At 44.2% G+C, this 22595-nt stretch overlaps 1 long non-coding RNA gene across 1 annotated transcript in view; it reads right to left on the bottom strand.

Moving 5' to 3' along the window:
- The window catches only part of LOC109283670 (uncharacterized), a 35381-nt gene extending 21020 nt beyond the window's left edge, over window positions 1-14361 (bottom strand). The window contains exons 1-2 of the long non-coding RNA XR_002090935.2: window positions 12736-14361; window positions 11135-11369 (exon numbers count right to left, since the gene is read on the bottom strand). This is a non-coding gene — a long non-coding RNA (uncharacterized LOC109283670). The remainder of the gene's footprint in view (window positions 1-11134; window positions 11370-12735) is intronic.
- Between the last annotated feature and the right edge of the window lie 8234 nt (window positions 14362-22595).

Here is a 22595-nt window from a genome sequence, read left to right as displayed (position 1 = left end):
CATAGTTTAGCCCCTGGCACGGATCTTTGAGAACTCCTGGCGCTCTGGTGAAATGCCTGAAGATTGGAAGAAGGCCAATGTGGTGCCTTTCTTCAAGAAAGGGAGGAAAGTATATCCGGCAAACTACAGGCCCATCAGCCTGACTTCTATCCTTGGGAAGGTCTTGGAAAAAATTATCAAAGAGGCCATCCTTAACAGACTAGCTGACAGCAATATCCTGAGGGATACCTAGCATAGGTTTGTTGTGGGTGGGTCTTGCTTGACCAATCTCATCTCCTTTTATGACCAAGTGACCTATGACCTGGAGAAGGGGGAAGAGATTGATGTCATATATCTTGACTTTAAAAAAGTCTTCGATCTGGTATCCCATGATCACCTCTTGGCGAAACTGGCTAACTGTGGCCTCAACCACACCATGATCTGCTGGCTGGGGAATCGGCTCTGCGGTAGGACCCAAAGGGTGGTGGTTGATGGAAGTCAATCATCGAGGTGCCCTGTGACCAGTGGGGTCTCAAGGCTCTGTCCTAGGGCCTATACTTTTTAACATTTTCATCAATGATGTAGACATTGGTGTCAGCAGTGGGCTGGCCAAGTTCGCCAACAACACCAAACTCTGGGGTAAAGCATCCACACCTGAGGACAGGAGGGTGATCCAGGTAGATCTTGACAGGCTCATGAAACGGGCAGATGAGAACCTGATGGTGTTTAACACCGAAAAATGCAAGGTTCTCCACCTCAGGAGGAAAAACCTGCAGCATCCTTATAGGGTCAGCAGTGCTACGCTGGTTAGCACTACAGATGAAAGGGACTTGGGGGTCATGATTAACCACAAGATGGACATGAGCCTTCAATGTGATGCTGCGGCTAGTAAAGTGAGCAAAAAGCTGGCTTGCATCCATAGATGCTTCTCAAGCAAATCCCGGGACATCATTCTCCTGTTGTACTCAGCCTTGGTGAGGCCGCAGCTGGAGTATTGAGTCCAGTTTTGGGCTCCACAATTCAAAAAGGATGTGGAGAAGCTTGAGAGAGCGCAGAGAGGCTGAGAGCCATGGGACTCGTCAGCCTGGAAAAGTGCAGGCTCAGGGGTGATCTGGTGGCCACCTATAAGTTTATCAGGGGTGTTCACTGGGATCTGGGGGAACGTCTGTTCACTAGGGCGCCCCAAGGGATGACAAGATTGAATGGTCACAAACTTCACCATGACTGATTCAGGCTGGACACAAGGAAGAGCTTCTTAACTGTCTGATCCTCAAGGTTTGGAATAGACTGCTGCTGGAGGTGGTTCAAACACTCACTTTGAATGCCTTCAAGACACATTTGGATGTTTATCTTGCTGGGATCCTATGATCCCTACTGACTTTCTGCCCCTGGGGCTGGGGGCTGGACTCACTGATCCTTCAGGGTCCCTTCCAGCCCAAATGTCTATGAAATCTATGAAAGCAAAACTCATGTCAAGTGCATGTGTTAAGCCACAGTGGGGTCAAAACTGCAGGCATGCTAGCCCATCCTGAGGCCACAAAGCCTGCCAAGTTTCAAGGAGATAGGTGCAGGGGTTTGGGGGAAACTGCACCCCAAATTTTGTATTGAGCTGGTCCCTGAGTGAATCATGATTGATTGTGTAACAAAGTAGCTAGCAAGGACAATGAGGCTGCAAGCCCTGCTGCAAGCAGCTTGGGGTCTGTGGCAGGCAGCAGCTGCCCAGAGCCCAGGCTGGCTGTGGCAGGCAGCCAAGAGGCTGCAGCCAATGCACTGGGGTCCAGAGCAAGTACCCAAGCCCTTTTCTTGCTATGCACCCCAAGGCATGTGTGCAGCTACTTATGCCAAAGAGCCCAGGCTGCTTGCAACAGGTGGTGGGCAGGCTGCAAGCTCTGCTGTGAGCAGCCCAGGTTCCATAGCAGGTGGCAAAAGCCTGCCCAGAGCCTGGGCTGCTCGCAACACTGCTCGCAGGCAACCATGAGGATGCAGGCAGCTGCACTGAGGCCCAGAGCCCCAGCCTGGCTTGTTGCTGGTGGCGGCTGCACACGCACCTTGGGGAACACCATGGGGAAGGGGCTGGGGCTGTGCTGCCATAACAAGAATCAGGCTTCTCATGGCTTCCTCGTGATCTGTTCCGACACTCCAACATCTTCCCAGGCAAGGTTGTGGGGTTTTTTGGCATTCAGCCCCAAAACATTGCTGACCCCTCATATGCTGCTTCTGATGCCCAAGGTAGATAAGTTATCTTTTCAAAGCAGTGCATCTTACAATGGAGGCATACCCTGAACATTAGGTGCTGTAACATTAGGGACCCAGCATTGTGATGTTCAAGGACATTTGCATGGCAGAGTGTCCTTACAGGCATATTCTGGAGCATTTCCCACTGCACCCCGGAAATGTGTCAGTGAGCCACTCCAGCGAGTGGGCTTAATATGGCTGTTGATGTTGTTCAAGTAGGAGCTACTAAATTAATTGTACTTGGGAGCAACCCTTGTCTGTCAGGATACACTAGGGCTTTAATGTATCTATCTACAACCTTTATGAATCTAGCTTCAAGTGTCCTCATATCTTGTCAACATGAACCGGAGTTTAAAGTACTGAGTACCTTGAAGGATCAAGTACCAAATCTCCAAAACATCTCTCTCATGAGTGCATGTGAGATTGTACAGATTAGGTTTTATTTCCAGATTGCACTCTACACTACCTCTTAGTAATATTCCTTTCTAAGGTTTCATATCAAAGAAGAGATGGGATGAAGGTTGTAAAATATTTCACAAATAAAGCTTCACTGTAATAAAAGGGAATGGAAGTTCTGTTATTATTTATAAATTATGCTCTCTATCTACCCTCTCCCTCTGTCTGGCTGTCATTGCTTTAAGTTTGTGTTCCAAGTATGGACAACTAACATTCTATATGATATTCCAATTTTACTGCAGCAATTCTCATTGCTGTTTCTGGGAGACAGTGTGAATTTACGTGTGTCATTTCCAACTACTTTAATTCAGGTCCCAGTCAGACTATGTTTCTTGTACATTCTCCTTTCTATTTGGCACTAAAAACAAATATATCTGTCTGAAGAGTAACTTTGAAAGCTGACTACAAAATACCAGAATCTGACAGAGAAGTTCTGAGCTGGAAAAAAAATCTATTATACAATATAAACAGCGCACAAAGTTAATGTCACCAGCCATACAAGTGATCCATCTTCACATTTTGTACTTGAAGTTTCTGACAATAAAACTTATTTGTAAAACTAGGATGGTTCAGACCATTCTACTTCTATCCCTTGAATTCAGACAAACTTAATATATACTTATATATCAAATTGACATGGTCCGGCAGAAATTTCTTCTCTTCTCTGCCCTGTTCTTCAGCAATCTCAAATATACTTACTTTTTCATGTCACTTCTAACTCTGAGGACTCTTTCCCTGTACTTATCTCTCTGTCTCTCTTGCTCTGTTCATTTTGTGTTTTAACTTCAGCTATTTCCTTGCCTTTGTTTCCTTTTCATCTGTCTAGACATACTTCCATCTTTCTCATTTCTAACTAACCTTCTATGACCTCATCTATCTCTGTGTATTGAGCCTTCAAAAGGAGCTATACATTCTGGAGACCAGTTGCTGAAGGATGACCTAAACATTCACCTAAGGACCTGTTGTGGACATGTCTTTGTTTAGTGTATACCTAGGTTCATTCACACTTATATCTACTAACATTCACTAGCAACATCTCCATGTGTTCCCATGGAATGCAACCCATAGTTTAGGTTCTTTTTAATGCATGCTTACATCCAGCTCAGTGTGGAGGTTACTGCTTTGTCATTCACTTTTCAGTTTGGGATCATGTTAAATACAAATTTTATTAATTATAATTACTAAAGTCAAGAAGAAACTAGATACTGTTACATTACGTGAAAGTTCTGATGGGAGCAGATAGTGAAGTAAGAAGAATATCTCCGCAGAAAAATCTAGGAACTACAATTCACAACTAAGACAAATATTTTATCTAAACTGACTAGGGAATAAACTTTATTAAAACTGAAATTAAAGTAGAACAAAGAGAATACAAAATAAAGGGGAAGAGCAGAGAAACTTCATCAGAAGTTTGGAGGTGGGATTTCTTTTTAGATACTACAAGAGAGTCTTTATCACATGCAGTGCCTATATTAAATGTAGGCTTTTTCTGTGGGCACCTTGGGAAAATTAACATTGTGGAGTACAATCATGGCATAGAGATACCGCAGTCTGAATGAGATAATTTAGGTGCCAGAAGCTAGTGTAGCCAGTTAACTGGGGTGGATCACCTTGCTAATATACCTATACTCTAATTAGCTCATTTAGTTTGGGTTATTTCCACACTGTACTGGATGATGTTGTATTGATTTATACAGAGGCTAATCTAACAAGGCATACTAGAATTAAATAGATTACTATAATAGATAGCTCTGCTTTTATGATAAACAAAAGACCTACTAAAGTGATGTGGGTCATATCAAGACTCTGTTCTTCTATCAAGAAACAGTGCAAAAACATTTCCCTACCAATTCTCCTCTCCACTGTGCTTTAATTGGATGCTATTTTAATTATTTGTAGTACCTGAGTAACTCTAACATTGGACTGCATGTGTAAATTATGTGGCTATTTATTATTTATCTATTAATTTTATTGTCATTGTGTAGTGAAAGTCCCGGTCAGGACTACCCCTTCTCATAAGTACTGCTGAATAGAGTCCAAAGAGCTTTAGATGTGAAGATTAGCTTTATTTATAAAATCATGCCATTGGACGTCAAATTTTTCCATTTAGGAAAATATGACCAAGAATGCCAAGCTTTCTGTTGTGAAGACAAACTAAGTCTATACCAGAAAACAGTTTGTGGAATTACTATACTGGTTCCTGAACAAACCAACATTGTAATGCCAGTGTAGCTGTTGCACATTTGGAGGTCTGCCATCCTGGCACCTAGTGACCCGCTTTGTAGTCTGACTCACCCAGCAGCTTTTCCATGGCCCCCACCTTACCTCCACTCTCTCTCCTGCCATGACTTTGATGTTATCTTGGTTTGTTGGGAAGGTAGTCCCTGGAGCCAGAGGTAGCCTTGCTGGTCAGCTCTGTCTTTCCCAGCTAGGTCCACTCTACCTAGGACCTGTGTTCTCCCCTTAAGTGCTTCCCCTTCAAGGGTATGCTCCTTCAGGCTTCTGAGCCCGTGTCAGGGCTTCAGCTATCACAGCCTTGCCCCCTTTTTATCTAGCCGCATCCTCAGCCTTGGTCCACTGCCTAAGACCTCAGCTCCTGGGCATCAGCCCCGATTTGGCAGCAGCCCCTCCTGAGACTCCTGTTTCACCCTTCCAGCCTCATCCTGTCTAGCTTGAGGCTATCTTCTGCTGCTTATAGTGGGGAGTACCACCCAGGCACCCCATCCTATGGCCTCCTCCTCCTTTGTAGGCACAACTTGGTCCTCTGGTCTCAAGTTCAAAATAGAACATAAACACAAGCAAGCCACTTCAAGAACAAAAAGTCTCTTTCACTCAGGGTTAATGTTGCCTGCTTGATCAGTGACTGGACTGATATGCCCAAACCCAGCCTTCTTCCACCCATGTGACTGGATCTCCTGTACCTGGGGACTAGGGGCAGCTAATTGCCTCATTAACCACCTGGCCTTTTTAGTCCTTGGCTCAGACCACCTGCAATGCTACTCTTTGCTGCCCTTTCTAGCCTGGGGTTTCCTTCCTGCTCCTATCCTCCTAGTAACCACCCTGGCGATCTTCAAAAAGCATCTTGATGCCCATCTTGCTGGGGTCATTTTACCCCAGCAGTCTTTCCTGCCCAGGTGCAGGAAGGCTGCATCCGATGATCTGTACAGTCCCTTCCAGCCCCTAACAACTATGAAACTACGAAACAAGGACAGAGGTTTCCTGCTACAGTAACCATATCTAAATGTAGAGCTTTGGCCTGGGTAGAACGGTTCAGAGTAGGAGGAACTCCTAAAAGACCTAGCCATAAGGTCAAGGAAATTGTAAAGGAGGGAATTTAATTCTTAGAAGGATTTCCCATTAGAAGAAATCTGGATCAAAACAGATGCAGCCCTGAATGGCTAGTTGCCAAAATGGATGGGGCACTGTATTCTGGGATTAGTCCATGTAAGGGCTAATATAAGAGTAAAGTATAATTCCCAGAGGGTGCTCAGAGACAGAATGGTGCCTCACAGCATCTTGTGACACTGCTAGATGAGCAAGTGGAACATACCTACTAAATGTCTAAATGTCCTGTTTAGTGAAGTCTCTTCCGGGCATACTCAGCTGTGTTGTGGGAAACTGTCACAGTCCCTCCTTTTTCTCCTTCCCCACAGCCTTTGTGTGACTTCACTGGCACCTGAAGAGAACACTCCAGACATTGCATTTTGACTCCTATGTGCCCCCAGGGTGACAGAGCCTTCTTATGCTCTTTCCTTATGCCCATCTGCACGGCAGCTGGGAACAATCTGGGGCCCAAAACAATCCAAAATATTTCATTGACAAAGCACAAAAAAGGGTATAAATGAGAGTGAACAAAAAAATGAAAAATAATGGGAATCAGTCCTTAAAGCTTCTAGGACTAAACATATTTACATAGGAATTAAATAGGACTAATTTATAAGGATAAAATATTTGAAATTAGGGCAAAAGTCTCCCTATGCTAGAAATCATCTCCATGGTTACCTTGGTTAGGTTCCTCCTAATATTAATTGAAATTCTGCATGCATAGGAAGAACAGGCTATTGGAATCTAAGTCCACTATGCACGTCTCAGGGGCGACTTTCCTTAGGCTTTATATAAGCGAGCTATGAAGCGGATACTTTTCGATTTTCACTTAGATTACAGCAGTAGTCATTACTAATATCCAGAGTGATTCAGTTTGCATTACAGGATATGTAAAAAAATTATAGGAAACATGTTTTTGTTGAATAAACACAGCATAGCTGGGCAGCTTCATGCCCTGGTGGTACAGCTATTTTTGCTGTTGCCTCAGTTGCACACCTCTTGCTTATGCTGCTGTGTACAAATATTGGATTGAAGTCTAGGGAAATTCACACATGCTCTTTAGGACATGTATTTTATTTGTGTTTTATCCCTGATTTAATAATGACTTACTTAATTTGGGCAAAACTTGGCTGAATTTTTTTCAAAGCTTAGTGCATAAAGTTAGATCTGAAACGAAGTGTTTAACTTAATCATATTAAGTCTAAACATTTTGCCTTTAATGCCTTAGATCCTCTACATAGACATCCTTGGACATAGACACAGCTTTAAATGTTTTCTCTACAGACCTCAAGGTACCAGGTGGCTTGTGAATGCTGTGATGGTGGGGCAGATGGAGCGTCCCACAGGAGCGCGGGGGTGGGGGGCTCTCCAGTACACTCAGCAGCAGACCTGGAAGTAGACCAGAAGCACTTCTGGTTCACTTCTGGATCTGCTGGGGAACGCACTGGGAGGCCCCCTGTCCCTCCCTGGCTTCGCGACTAGTGCCTCCTGGGTCTGGGGGGGGGGCACCCAGGGTCCCCCCCATGGCCTATCACTGAGTCAGGAGGGTGTGTGTGTGTGTGTGGGGGGGGGGCCTGCGTGCTCTCTGGCAGACTTGGAAGTGGACCAGAAGTACTTCCGGTCCACTTCCAGGTTTGCTGCCGAGCATATGGGCCCCCTCTCCCCCCACTCCTGTGGGACATTCCATCCATCCCACCTTTGCATTGTTCACGAGCCACGCCTGGTACCTCAAGGTATATAGAAAAAACATTTAAAGATTTGCCTATGGCTGAATTGCTGATTGTTTGAATCAGCATACAGCATACAATCTTCAGATTCGGATTCAGATGAATTGAATTGGGGACCGTGATCTGAATCAATGAATTCAATCACTGTCCCAGATTTGGGCTTAATCTGAATTGAATACAGCTCATTTTGTACACCCCTATCATCTGGCACTATTGTTTCAGGCTGTGTACAGGCTCAAACATACTGGTTATTCCTAGGTCATGTTTTTAAGAACTCATGTAGGTTAGAGAGATGATTACTTTTAATGAGAGCTAGTATTGTGGTCTCACTGTGTAACTCCAAGAGCTGAGGCCTGAGGCATGGGCCTGTAATACCTTTTAATCAGACCCTGTGATGTTTCCCTTGGAAAGGGTCCTACATTGTTCCCTAAGCTGATGAGCTGAACTCTTAATGACACTCACTCATTTTCTTTCTATCTTTCTGGCCACTTATTAAAAAAAGTTATATACTCTTCTCTGCATTGTTGATTTCTTCGTGCTACCTCTAGGGGAAAAAAAACAAAACAACCCCTATATGTTTCTACATATTTGGGCAGATAAAATAGTTTGACCTTTCACAGGGTTTGGCCTTTATTAAAACCATGTGAATTAAGTGAAGTCTGCTCCCTTTCAAGGTAATTGGATTAATGCGAACATTTTCAGTGTCTGCTTCAAGCCAGTATAAATGGTCTGACATTAAATGAGGTTAAAAAGCCTCCTATAAACTACCACTGCTGTTATTAAATTTAATTAAGATAGAACAGCAGGCAATTTAAATGGGAAAGTGTTGCACAAAAATGGCAGTACAGAAAAATGATTCTGATATTGTCATTAAAGCTAATTGGAAGCAGGGGTTTCTAAATGACAATGTAATTAACACGCTAATGAATACCATATTAGGATTGTTATTAACAATGAAATTTGCAAACATACATGAAAAACCAGTTAGGGATATCATATTATTACTGATATTACAAATTTAAAAAAAAGCAACCCTCTTCAAACAAATTATACAGAATTTTATCAGCTAGTAATGCACTCTAACTGAACAGCAGTAATAAAACCTTTTACCCTCTCACCTTTCACTTCCAGCAAATTAAGTGATAATTATTACATATTAACTATAACGTGTGCATTTTGAGTAAATTGGCCGTTCTGATATTTCTGCACAAACTTAACCAAGGAAATGTTTTTAGAAGGTAACAATCAAATGAGAAGGAAACCACATGAATGCACCATTAAGTCACCATGATGCATGCAACCTGTGTACCCAAGTTAATCATTCTGTAAAAACAAGCCACACTTGGGATTCATCACTAAACAAACATTCTGCACAGTTGAACAGAAAGGTTCTGCTAAATTAAGCTAATGCTACTTTATGCATAAATGAAATTATTTATCAGAGAAAGGTGACATGCTCAGTCTTTAATAAGAGGTTTTGGGCGGTCTATTTTTCCTGAACCCCCCGCTAAGTAACAGATGGAACTGTGGCTCAGATCTTAGTGATTAACCTGTGCATGGCAACTTGCCGTTGTTCTGAAGTTTGAAAAAGGAAAGGACTTTTTAAGGAGGGGGATGCTAAGTTAAGAGTTCTGAGTGGAAGAAAAACAAGGGGGAAAATTGTACCTACAGGAAACAAGTAACAAAAAGATACATTTGTCTTTTAGATTAAAGGAGAATGGCTACAGAGAGTATGGTACATATTCACCACGGACAACCTATCTGCTTCACTAAAAGGCAAATATACGGATTTTTATGCAACCCGGTTTCCATGATACAGCTATTTAACACAAGAGGACCATGAAAGAAAAACACTGCAGTTATACTAGTTACACTACAATGTGGAGATAAAAGACTACTCAAAAGAGACATAACAGGGCAGTTCAGTGCTTGGGGTAGCAGTGGCTCCCAGCTGCCGGTGGCAGCAGGGTGGTCAGCCGGCAGCTACTGTTATTTTTCCACTCTCCTCTAAGTCAGTGCTCAGCACTGCTGCCTTGGTTGCCCTGCCTTTAGTTATGCTAATGCTACTCAAATGTGAAAAGACAACAGGAGACATAGTCCTGTTCTCCTTCTGAGCAAAACCTAATGTACTGTGACTCTGAGGGAAGTCACTGAACCAGGTAGGTAGATGATCAAAGCTTGCACCCCAAAATGGTTTTGTTTGTATTGTTCATATATATATATATATATATATATATATATATATATATATATATATATATTTGATATGGTTATATGATTGTGTTAATGAAGAGGAAAGAAACAAAATAGCTACTTAGGAGCACAGTTCTGATTTTTTGGCCTGAAAATCAGACACAAATAAGGTAGTAAGAAAATAATTGTGTAGGAGATTCCTGTATTTCCTGATCTTAGCAGGGCTGGAATGCCACAGGACTACAGTTTAAAGATAAAAGATTCAGAAAATGACCAACTAGTGTCAGTGAAATTTTCAAAACTGATTTAGCATCTGTGAATAATCTACAGGGGGATTTTTTTTTTAGATAGGGTAATATTTAGATCTGTCAGAGAGCCTCGGTTGCCACCAGGGCCAGATCCAGGCGGAGTACACTGATGCACTTGCACCCCCCTTTCATTCCTGGCTCCACCCAAAGTTTAAAACCAACTGCTTGGCAGTGGCAGCAGCATTTCTAGTCAGGCGGTGTTGATGGAGTCCATTGACTTCATGGTTCATTATAAACTACTGGATCCCTTCTAAACTCTTCATTCCACAGGTGTTAATGACCCTCTCTTCTTTTTCATGGTCTTGATGTTCCACCAATCAAGTTAGCCTTTGTTTCACCATTCTGCTCTCTGTCAGCTCTTCTTGGTAATGAAGCTCCTATTTCATAGCCTTGCAGGTTGTTTTAAGCTCACTCCAATGAAGTTGTATTTGGTTCAATCTTAAACTGAATAATACAGCCCTAGGCCCCTAGCATATTAGTAAAGCTTCTAGTTTCTTTTTAACTGGAAATAAATGTGTACTGCACTATACATGATGATACACCTCACCATCTGCACACCTTCTGAAACTTTTAAATCCACCCATGGCTGCCACCTACAAATTGCTACTTACTCAGGTTTCTGCCAATAGGGATGCAACCATGTAAGTTCAGATGCTAGTGCTTCTCAGTGCCCTAGTTTATGCATAAACTCTCACCTGGGACATGAAATAATCAGTCTCTGCTCCAAAGAAAAATTATCTATATACAGTAGAACAGCTTCACCAGGATAAATTAATTGATACATGTTAGTTTAGTCAATAGGGCACTTTTGCGCTAGGGCAATCAGTTTCATTCTATGGCATAATTTGATGCCCTGGGTGGCATGGTGGGGGGGGGGGGGGTGGATGGGGGAGGAGGGAAGCAAGTGCTTACCTCTCTGTGCAGGGGATGGTGCAGCCTGCTGACATCTCAGTAAAATCTCTCCAAACACAGGCTGCTGCAGTAGTGGCAGCAGTGATGGCATAGACTCCATGGGAGTTGTCATTCTGGTGCCCCTCTGAATCAGTGCCGATGGTTGGTGCCTCACATGCTGCCCCACAAGTTACACTACTAATTTTATGTCTTTGTTCCAAACCAGGCAGAGTGGGAAACTGAGAACAGGTGAGTGCTGTAAGGATCAAGATATTAGCAATAGAGTAAGGAACAGGGAGTCTCTTTTTCTTGCTGGAAAGAGAAGGTACCTAATTCCAGAAGAGGATGAATCCCAAGCAGGGATAGCCACCTGACTGTTAGAAACTGGCATCAGAATCTCTCAAAACTTGACAATATATACAGAGACAGATAAAACCAGTATGATTTGGGTGTCAGCATCTTTCACCATTTTGTGAAAATAACTGGTTAGGAACAGATGTTGCATTTGTCCCTATTTGTCCCAAATTTGTTGCAAATTTGTTCAAAATTGTGTGCATGTTTTTCCCCAGACAGGAATGTCCCAGGATTGGCATGTATACATGTTGCCCTTCTAATCAGGATATAGCAAGTAACTGAATGCACTGCTGCTTTTCTGCCATTGAGTCAGTGATGTAATCCTGGCACAACAGTTCAGCTGGGATTACATCATTGCTAATATATTAATGCTTACAGTACTTTGTAATGTTCTGGGATAAACTGATAGTACTTCTTAGCCTATGAACCTAGGATTCATCCTGGGACAGCAGACATACACATCTGAATGACTGCACTTTGTCCTGGAATAACATGTTGTACCCTGGGACAAATGTGACCTCTGTTTGTAGTCTTTATGTATCTATGATGGGAAAAAAATATCTGTAAATATCAGTGGTATCACAAAAGATAACACTGCTCTCATAATACATACTTCAATGAAATAGGCAACAGCGCTTTCTGATCCCCAAGGGGAGGGAGATATGAAGGACTGAATCAGTCAGCTTCCTTAGGAATATCGCAATGTGTTGAAATGGCTTAGCCCCAGGGCATTCTGGAACTAGAGGTAAGCATCTAAAAGTGCTGTCTGATATCACTGGTGATATCAGGGAAGTTCATGCAGTATCACAGGGTGTCATAGGATGCCTGCAGGTGTGTTGGGGGCTGCTCCGGTGTCCTGTAATTATAGCGCTTTGGAGCAGACTCGATTAATTGAATGCTGGAGTGTTCTAATTAATGCACTCCAGGTAGCCTCTGCATCTCATGTATCATCATCCCTACACTTCAAAATGGTGGCAGGGGCACTTTAACTAAAGCTTGTTTGACGAGTTTTAGTTAAAGCATCACTGCTGCCATTTTGAAGCACTGGGATGCTGATACATGAGACACTGTGGGCTCTTTAATTAGAACGGCTCTGAGAGCCGTTCTAATTAAAGTGCCTAACCATCACCCCCGGGAGCACTTGTAAAAATGCACTTAGAAACTAATTGAACATAGCTAAATTAATAGTTTATTCAACTTGAAATTCTGTATTAGATTAATATAGATTACTATGCTTGCCTGGGGAAAGAAGATGTGAGAAACAGTACCTTTAAGTGGTTCTTGCAAGAAAGAGCTAGCTGGAACCCGTCATTATGCTGTGCAAAGGATCACTTTGTGATGAGACATTCTTGTTCAAAAATGGAATGAAGCAGAACTCTGTCAGATCCAGGTGGTTTTAGCCTATCCAAATAATCTAATATCTTCCTCCTACAGACTGGAAACAGGCAAACATTATTTCAATAGGGACTAGAAAGAAGAGTAAACATATAAAAGAGGATTTAATGAGTAAATTTCTAGGAAAAACTTCAACCAAATTTGAAACATGGGACCAAATCCTAATCTGCCTGTTAAGTACCTAAGGATATGTATGCACTTAAATGTGACCTTTCTTTGCACTCCCAACTCCTTGAAAAAACAATGTGTGTACTTTTGTAACATACAGTCTTCCTAACCTTAACACAAAATATTATGAGTAATAGGCTATGTTAAATATTGTAACATATTGATAACTCAGAGAAAAGTACAACATGGCCTCAAGCGTGATATTAATTGTAATGGGAATGGGATCAAATCTAATATAAAGCAGTCTTTCCATCATATTAATAATCTGTAATCAGAAGTATCAATTAGAAAAAATAATGACAATCGGTGCTGCCTAGAAACTAGCAAGTGCTATTCTTGGCTACCAGTTACCACTGTTACATTCTACTAGCTTCCTTGTAATTCTGTGGCCCGTATCATTTTTTTCAAACTGCAGTATCTCTCATGATCATTAGATTGGAGTGCCATGGTACCAAATGTTCCCAGGCACAGAGGGGGTTTCTGTTGCAGTATGCCACAGGATTTTGCACTGCTTAGGAACCCTAGTCAATATTTCAACTGGAAAGTCACATTATCTATACCAGCATTATTCAATAGGCAATTTGTCTTAAGACAAGAAACTGAATATTCTTTTATGTATCTGAAGCATGTCTAAACTTTTGAACTTAACTTTCAGAAACATTAAATCACAACACACTCAACAAAATTTACCCTTTTTCTGACCTTGAAGTCTGTTTCCATTTCCTTTTATACAGCTTTTTTACCCTTTTCCCATTGTGCAACAATACTCATATATTTGCCTGGTATGCCATATGATTTCAGTGTTCCATAGTGAATTGGGCCAAAGGTTTTAAAGAAACTAATTAAGTTAGTAGTGGTGTTCAGAACACGTATCTTTTCAAAGCTTTGAAGATATGATCTGCATATCTGCTAAGCCACCCTACTAATCCACCACAGAGGATAGTCTACTCTTCAAATTCAGCATTTTTTGGTGTCCTTGTAATTGCTAGATGTGTGGATCTTCCATAAATCTACTTTGAGAAGACCAGGTTAATGATTTCATTCATATGGTCATCTTCCTACATTTTGACCCTCAAGTTTTAAAAGTGCTTCCATCTTCCTTCATGACAGTGCTTTAAGATGAGATTGTGCTCAGAAAAAAGAACACTTTATTAAGCTGAGACTTCAGTATAAACATCCACTCCTTATATGCCTATTTTATAGAACCATAGGTCAATATAGTCATTGAATAGAAAACCATGTAATCTTTTTCTTCAAATATGAGCACAATTTCCTAACAAGCTAAAATTTCAAAGTCTTTATTAGTGATTGTGGTTGATGATCTTTATAGTAGGAGAAAGGACATACCATATTTTTCAAATATAACTTCAATTTACACTAGCTCATGACCTAGCCCTAAGCCAGCTTTATGTAGCTGGCAAATGGACAAAATCTTGTTTTAACTTTAAAAAGTGAACAAACTTGCTACAAAGGCTTTACTAATTAAGAATAAATGTGGAACATCTCAATATAAATTTTAAAATGATCTTCTGCCCTTTGATAATTTGAAGATCTCTGTTTTTTCAAACCATGGCACTTTATTTTACAATGGAGAATGAGTTAAGTATGACTGTTAAGCCAAACAATATTGTAGAAGAAAAAGCTAAGCATATGGAAGAATAAAAAGATGAAAATAAGTCTAAATTTCCAGGAGATATTATTAAAAAGAGAGAATTGATTCTACTTAGGTTCTTTGACTGCACTCATTATAAAATATGTGAACATCACAAAAATATGTAAACATTGTTTGTTTCCTATTCATAACTTTATGTCCCACTATAGATTCATAGATTCATAGATGTTAGGGTCGGAAGGGACCTCAATAGATCATCGAGTCCGACCCCCTGCATAAGCAGGAAAGAGTGCTGGGTCTAGATGACCCCAGCTAGATACTCATCTAACCTCCTCTTGAAGACCCCCAGGGTAGGGGAGAGCACCACCTCCCTTGGGAGCCCGTTCCAGACCTTGGCCACTCTAACTGTGAAGAAGTTCTTCCTAATGTCCAATCTAAATCTGCTCTCTGCTAGCTTGTGGCCATTATTTCTTGTAACCCCCGGGGGCGCCTTGGTGAATAAATACTCACCAATTCCCTTCTGTGCCCCCGTGATGAACTTAAAGGCAGCCACAAGGTCGCCTCTCAACCTTCTCTTGCGGAGGCTGAAAAGGTCCAGTTTCTCTAGTCTCTCCTCGTAGGGCTTGGTCTGCAGGCCCTTAACCATACGAGTTGCCCTTCTCTGGACCCTCTCCAGGTTATCCGCATCCTTCTTGAAGTGTGGCGCCCAGAATTGCACGCAGTACTCCAACTGCGGTCTGACCAGTGCCCGATAGAGTGGAAGTATCACCTCCTTGGACCTATTCGTCATGCATCTGCTGATGCACGATAAAGTGCCATTGGCTTTTTTGATGGCTTCGTCACACTGCCGGCTCATGTTCATTTTGGAGTCCACTAGGACTCCAAGATCCCTTTCCACTTCTGTGCCACCGAGCAGGTCATTCCCTAGGCTGTAGGTGTGCTGGACATTTTTCCTCCCTAGGTGCAGCACTTTGCATTTCTCCTTGTTGAACTGCATCCTGTTGTTTTCTGCCCACTTGTCCAATCTATCCAGGTCTGCCTGCAGCTGTTCCCTGCCCTCCGGCGTGTCCACTTCTCCCCATAGCTTTGTGTCATCTGCAAACTTGGACAGAGTACATTTCACTCCCACGTCCAAGTCGCTGATGAAGACATTAAAGAGTATCGGTCCAAGGACCGAACCCTGCGGGACCCCACTGCCCACACCCTTCCAGGTCGAGACCGACCCATCTACCACGACTCTTTGGGTGCGACCCTCTAGCCAATTCGCCACCCACCGGACTGTGTAGTCATCCACGTCACAGCCTCTTAACTTGTTCACCAGTATGGGGTGGGATACCGTATCGAAGGCCTTCCTGAAGTCCAAGTATACGACATCCACCCCTCCTCCTGTGTCCAGGCGTTTCGTAACCTGGTCATAAAAAAAGACTATACTGGTCAGGCACGATCTGCCTGCCACAAACCCGTGCTGGTTTCCCCTCAGCATAATTTGCCCTGCTGGGCTCTCACAAATATGAGCCTTGATAATTTTTTCAAAGACTTTGCCAAGGATGGAGGTGAGACTGACTGGCCTATAGTTGCCCGGGTCCTCCTTCCTCCCCTTTTTGAAAATGGGGACCACGTTAGCCCTTTTCCAGGCCTCCGGGACTTGGCCCGTGCGCCACGAGCGTTCGAATATTCCCGCCAGTGGCTCTGCAATGATGTCGGCCAGTGCCTTCAGCACCCTCGGATGGAGCTCATCCGGGCCTGCCGACTTAAAGGCATCCAGTTCTTCCAAGTGACTCTGCACCATCTCAGGATCTACGCATGGAAGTCTGGCGCCTTGCTGCTGCCTCTCTACAGCCCCAGTGAGAGACTTGTTGTGTCCCTCACTTAGGAACACTGAGGCAAAGAACTCGTTGAGGAGTTCAGCCTTGTCCCCCCTGTCTGTCACCAAATATTTCTGCCCATTTAGCAGGGGTCCTATTCCTCCCTGGGCCTTCCTTTTACTCCCAATATATCTAAAAAACAATTTCTTGTTGTCTTTTACTTGGCTTGCCATCCTCAGCTCCATGGTAGCTTTGGCCCGTCTAACTGCCTCCCTACAAGCACGAGCAGAGGAGGTATATTCATCTTTAGTGATCTCACCTTGTTTCCACTTTTTATGTGCTCCCCTTTTGGCCCTTAGGCTGCCCTGGATTTCTCTGGTCAGCCATGGAAGCCTCCTGGCCCCTTTTCCTCTTTTGCCTCGCTCGGGGATCGTCTTGCTTTGTGCCCGAAGGATCGTTTCCTTAAGGCACAGCCACCCTTCTTGGGCTCCCATCCCTTCAAAACTCCTACTCTGCAGTGCGTCCTTGACTAATCGCCTGAGTTCATTGAGATCAGCTTTCCTAAAGTCTAGCACTTTTACCCTACTAGTTACCTTACCCACTTGACGTCTTATGTTGAATTCTATTATTAGGTGATCACTGTCTCCCAAATGGCTACCGATCTGGAGGTCCCCTACCATGTCATCCCCTGTTGCCAATACTAGATCCAGTATGGCATTCCCCCTAGTGGGACCATGCACCTCCTGTGTCAGGTGGAGGTCCTGTACACAGGTTAGAAACCTGCGTGAGCGGTGGGACTTTGCTGTCTGCGTCTCCCAGCAGATGTCCAGGTAGTTTAGGTCCCCCATGACTACCGCCTCTTTAGCTTTTATGGTCTCCGAGAGTTGCCTCAGGAGCCCCGCATCTATTTCTTCCCCTTGGTGTGGGGGTCTGTAGCAGACCCCTACCACCAAATCCCTTTCTCCTTGCCCCCCATGTAGCCTTACCCACAATCCTTCTACTTCCTCAACCTCGGATTCTGTCTTGATGAGGGTTGATGTATATTGCTTACTGACATAAAGTGCAACCCCCCCCCTTTCTTCCCTGACCTGTCCTTTCTGTACAATCTATAGCCCTCAATATGTACTGCCCAGTCGTGGGATGAATCCCACCAGGTTTCTGTTAGCCCCACTAAGTCATAGGTGTTTAGTGCAAGCAGGAGCGCTAGTTCATCCTGCTTGTTTCCCATGCTCCTAGCATTAGTATATAGGCACTTGAGCCCTGCGACTGGTGCCTTTGCTGCCCCCCCGCTCTGAGTCCCAAGGGGCCCATTGTTTCTTACCTTCTTGTTTCTTACCTGTTCTGTAGTGCTGGTCTCCCCATGGCTTTCAGGTTTCCAATGATCTCTTTCTTCAGGCTGGGCTGTCCTTGTGGGTGCCACATGGTTTGGTGGTCCACAGCTTCCCCTGCCCTCGTACTCCCCTCCCCTTGACGAGCCTAGTTTAAAGCCCGTCGGAGGAGATCCGCCAACCTAGAAGAAAACACATGCTTACCTTTGGGGGACAGGTGAAGCCTATCCCAGCTGAGCATGTCCCTCGTCGTGATGTGTGGGTCATTGTCCAGGAAGCCGAAGCCTGCCTCGAGACACCACTGCCGAAGCCACCAGTTGGTTTCTTGGATGCAGTTCTTATGCTGTTTTCCTCATCCGGTCACTGGTAGGATGGAAGAGAATACCACCTGTGCACCGAACTCCTTCAGCACGCTGCCCAGAGCACTGTAGTCTGCCATCAGGTGATCGGGGGTTCTCCTGGCCGCATCATTAGTACCCACATGGACTAGGACCATGGGGTAGTAATCGGTGGGCTTGATCCTGGCCTGGATTACCTCCGTCACATCCCGAATCTTTGCTCCAGGGAGGCAGCATACCTCTCTTGCTGAGGGGTCCTGGCGACAGATGGGTCCTTCCGTACCTCTCAGGATGGAGTCGCCTATGATGAGCACTTGTCGCCTCCTCCTCTGGGTCCTCGTGGATCTCTTGACCTGTTCGGAGTGTGAAGAACGTGGTGTTTCTTCTTGCCCAAGGGTTTCCTCCTCCCCTTCCATCTCCTGCAGGGTCGCCAGGGCCTCGTACCTGTTCACCAGTCGGACTGGAGAAGCTGGTACCGGTTCACTGCGTGCCGCTCCGGTCCTGGCTGTGACCGTCTGCCACTCTGCTGTGGAGGGCACTCCCCGGGCTGCTTCTTCCTTCAGTGCCTGGGCCTGCAGGGAAAGGAAATAACTGTCAATTTCATCCTCCACCTCCCTGATCCCCCTCAGCCTGCTAACCTCCTCCCGGAGCTCCCTCATCTGCACCTCCAGAGCCCTAAGACGGGCACCTGCCGGACAGGTGTGGGGGCCCCCAATCTCTGCCCCCCCCGGCCCTGCTGGGGATACCCCACAGGCCAGGAGGTAGGGGGACATCAGCTCCCCCATGGGCTTGGTTTGGGTGGAGGCCTCAGACCTGCTCCGGGTAGCCTTGTCCCCCTGGGCAGAGGACCTAGCAGCACTCCTCGTAGACACCATTCCGAGCTGCTGTTTGTAGATCTGTGTGGTGTCTACGCCCTACCCCTACAGGAGTCTCTCTCCTATGAAAACTATGTTTTCTTATTCCCTTCTATGCTTCATAAAAGGAAGAATACACTGCCGTAACAACCAACAGATTTTTAACTACTTGATGAGTTTAAATATTTGTGGCAGACAAGAGGTTGCATCACAACCTCCCCTCCAGAACCAAAGGGGTATAAAATAATCATTAGCATGTCAATTACAGAGGAAGATACCAAGAATAGGCTTGATGATCAACTCTCCTTGCACCCTAGATCAAGATTTGAGGTTAATCATTTGAACACTGTATGTAACTTCACTCTAAGAGTGAGGCCTGTTAAGGGCTTACACCATGTTAACAGCACTTAAAATGCAAGCATCTACCCATTACAGGTCATTAACTCATGCTAAGTGCCCTCAGAATGTTTCAAAGTTATGTTACTTGAGCCAAGGGTTACCTCTGGGCCAAGCTACCCAGCTCATGTTAAGGAGGCCAATTTGCCCCATGGAGATAAAACTTTACAGTCCTACAGCATCCCAGAATGCATCATTCCCAGCCCTCTGCGCCACCCCCCCCCGCTCACATACACTGAGAGCAGGGATAGAGCCCAGGTATCCTGGCTTCTAGCCACACCCCTGCTTGCCAGCCCTCTAGTGACAAGTCAGAGCTGTGCAGGAAAAACAATTGGTATTAACACTTAATCCACTTAACATTGCTCACAGAATATTCTGACTTTAACACTGCTGAACATTCCACAGATTTAGTATAGTCTAAGTATAACATGTAACTTCACTCTTAGTGCTACCACTACAGCACCTTTAAGGAGTAGTAAACTGCAGTTCAAACAATACAGAACAATTGTAAAGAAGGACATGCCAAATTCTCAGGAGGGCAGGATATTGGAGCTATATAAAGAAAAGAGATTTTGTAGCTAGGTAGCAGGGAAATTGCCTGTGTGCCTAGATGAAGAGGTAAGTTGTTCTGTGCTCTTCTTTTCAGACTCTTATTCTTATGAGGTTAAAATCATTGTAAAATCCGCTTTCTCTTAAGACCTCTAAGTTCATTAGTTGCTTTTTCATTCACTTTTTGCTACCTATCATATACTTTGGTCCCTGCTCATCTACAGGTATTTGCTACAAACACCAGACACTAAATTGCCAGTTAAGTTATATAGGGGAGAAGTGGAAAGAGTATTCCATATTTTATTTCATATTAGACCTAAGAAAACATAAGGCAAGTGCTGACTCACTGTACCCATTCTTCACTGGCCATATTAAATGAGATTGCTCTTTTTCCTTTATTTCATGTGGTAGCATGTGCTTTGACATTAGGTTCATGTTGCCCTAGAAAACTGGTTGTTAAATTGCTATCAACTTATTTGTTTGCAGATTTTTTGGGGGTGTCAAGTTTTTTGAACCAATTAACAGAAGCATTTAATCACACTGTCTATAGAGTAGTGGTATCAAACTTATCTTGCTTGCAGGGATGAGGTGCAGGACCACAGTCCACAGGCCAGATGAATATTGTGGGGTGAGCCCTGTGGGCTGTATCAGGCCCATACCCCCCTATTCCCCATCCTCAGACGTGGGATTCAGTGCTCACATTGCCTGCTCTGGCTGGTCTGGGACTGCACCATAGATAGTACCCATTCTGGCCAGATTGGGAAGCCAGTTGCACACAGTACCTACTCTGGCTGTTTCAGAACATTGCATGTACTAGAGTGGGTACCACATATAGTACAGTCCCAGATGGGTGCCATGGGCACTGGAAATTCCCAGACTGGCCCTGGACAAAGCCAGCTCCAGGGTCAGATGATATGGCAACACAGGTGGTATCCAGCCTTCAGGCCTTATCTTTGACACTCCTACTATGGAGCAAAAAAGATATACATTGCTTGACTCACCATATATTAGATTAAAAGCCATACTCCAAGGTCAGTCTATAATGATTGCTGTGTCTTTTATAGCTCTCACCCAGACCTTAACCTTCCCATTTGCATTGCATTCCAAAGTAAACTTGTGTGGCAAAGAAAACATCCCATAACTTATGGGCCATAAGCACTAGCACTTAAAACTTTCACTTCATACTTCTGAAAGTATAGCCTCACACATTTAGTGTCTATAATTACTCACAGCAGTCTCAGCTGGTAATTCTGTGATTTGGGATTGTGCAGCTCTTGCTCTTATGCACATTGAGTTGGAAACAGATAAAGAACAAAGCAAATCTCTTGCCATTACCATACACACTGGCTGATTGCTGAACATCATTATTTCACAGATTTCATAGACATTTGGGCTGGAAGGGACCCTGGAGAATCATCGAGTCTGGCCCCCTGCCCCAGGGGCAGGAAGTCAGCAGGGATCATAGGATCCCAGCAAGATAAACATCCAAATGTGTCTTGAAGGCGTTCAAAGTGAGTGCTTGAACCACCTCCAGCGGCAGTCTATTCCAAACCTTGGGGGCTCGGACAGTAAAGAAGTTTTTCTTTATGTCCAGCCTGAATCAGTCGCGGTGGAGTTTGTGACCATTCAATCTTGTCATCCCTTGGGGCGCTCTGGTGAACAGACGTTCCCCTCAACCCTGGTGAACACCCCTGATAATCTTATAGGTGGCCATCAGATCGCCCCTGAGCCTGCACTTTTCCAGGCTGAAGAGTCCTGTGGCTCTCAGCCTCTCATCATAAGGTCTGTTTTCCTGACCTCTGATCATGCGTGTGGCTCTTCTCTGCCCTCTCTCAAGCTTCTCCACATCCTTTTTGAATTGTGGAGCCCAAAACTAGACTCAATACTCCAGCTGCGGCCTCACCAAGGCTGAGTACAACAGGAGAATGATGTCCCAGGATTTGCTTGAGAAGCATCTATGGATGCAAGCCAGAGTTTTGCTCACTTTACTAGCCGCAGCATCACATTGAAGGCTCATGTTCATCTTGTGGTTAATCATGACCCCCAAGTCCCTTTCATCTGTAGTGCTAAGCAGCGTAGCACTGCTGACCCTATAAGGATGCTGCAGGTTTTTCCTCCCGAGGTGGAGAACCTTGCATTTTTCGGTGTTAAACACCATCAGGTTCTCATCTGCCCGTTTCATGAGCCTGTCAAGATCTGCCTGGATCACCCTCCTGTCCTCAGGTGTGGATGCTTTACCCCGGAGTTTGGTGTCGTTGGTGAACTTGGACAGCCCGCTTTTGACACCAATGTCTACATCATTGATGAAAATGTTAAAAAGTATAGGCCCTAGGACAGAGCCTTGAGGGACCCCACTGGTCACCGTGCACCACGATGCACCACTGGCTTGGATTTTAAAAATCACCAGCTAGTACTCTGTTCAGGGCTGGGTGCAACCATCAAAAAGCAACCACAACACATCTGTTCACTACTGGCAGACCTTTATTGGTACACAGTGGATGAATCTACATGAGATGCTTTACTATACTGTAGATTAGTCTACTGCACAGTAAAACATCAGCATTTACACATGCACAGCATTTACGATACAGTAAACTAATTTACTATATAGTTAGTTAGTACCTGTAAATGCAGGTACTAGATTAACTGTGCAGTAAGTACTGCACAGAAGCATATGTGTAGA

The sequence above is a fragment of the Alligator mississippiensis genome, chromosome 2 (assembly GCF_030867095.1).
Source record: "Alligator mississippiensis isolate rAllMis1 chromosome 2, rAllMis1, whole genome shotgun sequence".
NCBI lineage: Eukaryota > Metazoa > Chordata > Crocodylia > Alligatoridae > Alligator > Alligator mississippiensis.
Note: the sequence above shows the minus strand (reverse complement) of the source record. Positions and strands in the feature narration are given on the sequence as shown.